Here is a 2,009-nt window from a genome sequence, read left to right on the forward strand (position 1 = left end):
CTCTCTTATGTTTAAAAATATATTGTTTATAACCAATAGAAATCCAAGATTTTCATCTATCAAATGATGTGTTATATTACATAGTTTTCTGAATAGAGAATTGTCAATTTCTCAGTACAAGCTTTGTTGCCACAGGAAACATATCAAGTAGCTTGGATGAATTTGTAACGGCTCTTGTCCCATAGTTAGAAAGCCAGAAAAATTGTGATAGTTAGGGGACATTGGCTGGTATTTGTGTGTTATTATTCTATGTTCTTTGGTGCATTATTTAATTAAATAAAGGTTATTTAGTGCATTACTACCATTGATATAAAAAAACTTAGGGTTAGGTGTCATAGACAGTCAACAGCAGAAAAAAAGTACTCAGGTATTTCTTGTTTTTCATTTTTATTCTTTATTTATTATTATAAAAGTAACTAAAATGTAAAAATAGGAATCTCTTTTGGTTAGTTAAAGTTAGATTAGGTAAAATAAATAATAACAATAACATAATAATGTTTCATGAGGCACTCATGCTAGCATCTCGTGGGTAACCAATTTTGATAGCGTAATATGAGCTCCATGTTCCCCAAATGCTTTACAACTTATAATGGCACGAATAGTAATTAGACACATTTCAAAGGGCAATAAAACAATAACGTTTATATATAAATAGATGTGTACTGTTACAAGTTTCAAGCTACTTAGGGGATAAACAAATGAAGTTTCATGTTACAATTTGAACTCATTCTAGAAAGAAAAAAAGGGTAATTTAGATTTATTTAGATTTTGTTTTGGTGGTTACGAAGTCAGTCAAATTGACCAACCTTGTATAGAGTTAGGGTAGAGAAAGTAGCAGATCAAATATAAAGTTTTACTGAAAACAAATATTTGAAATGTATTTAGGAGGTCTTAGAGATTACACAAATGAAATTTGAGATTTTTGAGATGAAGTAAAGTATTTTTAATCTGAACATGAAAATCATTTTGCACACTGAGTATTGAAAATAAATACTTGATATATTCACAAACATATCTTTTTTAGTTTATTTATATACTTCACTAAAAATATCACTTTTTGTATGTGAAAGACATAATTTTCACTGAAAAACTCCCAAATATTGTAAAAATATACATACTATATTAAAAGTTAGTAGTATCAAATCTATAAAGACTTTAAATAAGTACAAAGAGGTCACATGGTCAGTCAAATCGACCGAGCCTGTGTTGAGAGAGTTAGATATACAACTCAAAATTTCTGAATGTCGTGTATGTATTTCTATGCCATATACAACACTTACCCAAATTACTCCACCCTCCTACATACCACATGATTTACTAGGTACACATCAGGTACATGTTTTAATATGTTTACATGTCCACATTTGCATTTTGTACATCAGGGAGTACTTTATCAGTTCAAAGCCCTGCCTTTTGGTCTGACTTCAGCTTCCTATGTCTATACGTGTAGCTGGAGCTTTTGCTGGTCTTTACATGACCAACTGATCGAATATTCATCATTACATGAACGATTGTGTTATGATATCTTTAATGTTTCATTAATAAGTGACTCGTGGTCATTGGACCACCCAGTTGGCTTTCTCTTATGATTGGATTGTTCATGAGTCTGAATCTCAGTTGGTATCTACCAATATCTTGCATGTCTTGTGTTTTGAATTAAAACCATTCAAGACACTATTCACCCATCACCTTTCACTTTGCAATCCCTAGAGTCTAAGGTGCATCTCCTCTGTTTTCAGAATCATGGCTTCTTTCTCTTAGAGGCAATTCCCATGGATCATGCTCACATGAGACTCATTTAGTGGGATCTCTTAGTGGTACCTAGCCTCCAACTTGTTGTCTCAGTGAGTTTTTCTTTTTACAACTGTTCACTAGTACCTTTGGGTGTAGAAAAATGAATCTCTGTATGGGTTTGGTAGATTTGACCAATCTCATAACCACCATAAAAAATTAGGAAATAAATATAAATTATGCCTCCTTCATTCTAGAATGAACACAAATTATAATAT

The 2,009-nt window shown here is 31.7% G+C and overlaps 1 protein-coding gene across 5 annotated transcripts in view; it reads left to right on the forward strand.

Annotated features, from left to right (window-relative positions):
• Positions 1-2,009, forward strand: part of LOC106468901 (multidrug resistance protein 1-like) — a 96,363-nt gene that overhangs the window by 14,726 nt on the left and 79,628 nt on the right. The gene's annotated exons all lie outside the window — the stretch shown is intronic.

The sequence above is a fragment of the Limulus polyphemus genome, unplaced genomic scaffold (genome assembly GCF_000517525.1).
Source record: "Limulus polyphemus unplaced genomic scaffold, Limulus_polyphemus-2.1.2 Scaffold3209, whole genome shotgun sequence".
NCBI lineage: Eukaryota > Metazoa > Arthropoda > Merostomata > Xiphosura > Limulidae > Limulus > Limulus polyphemus.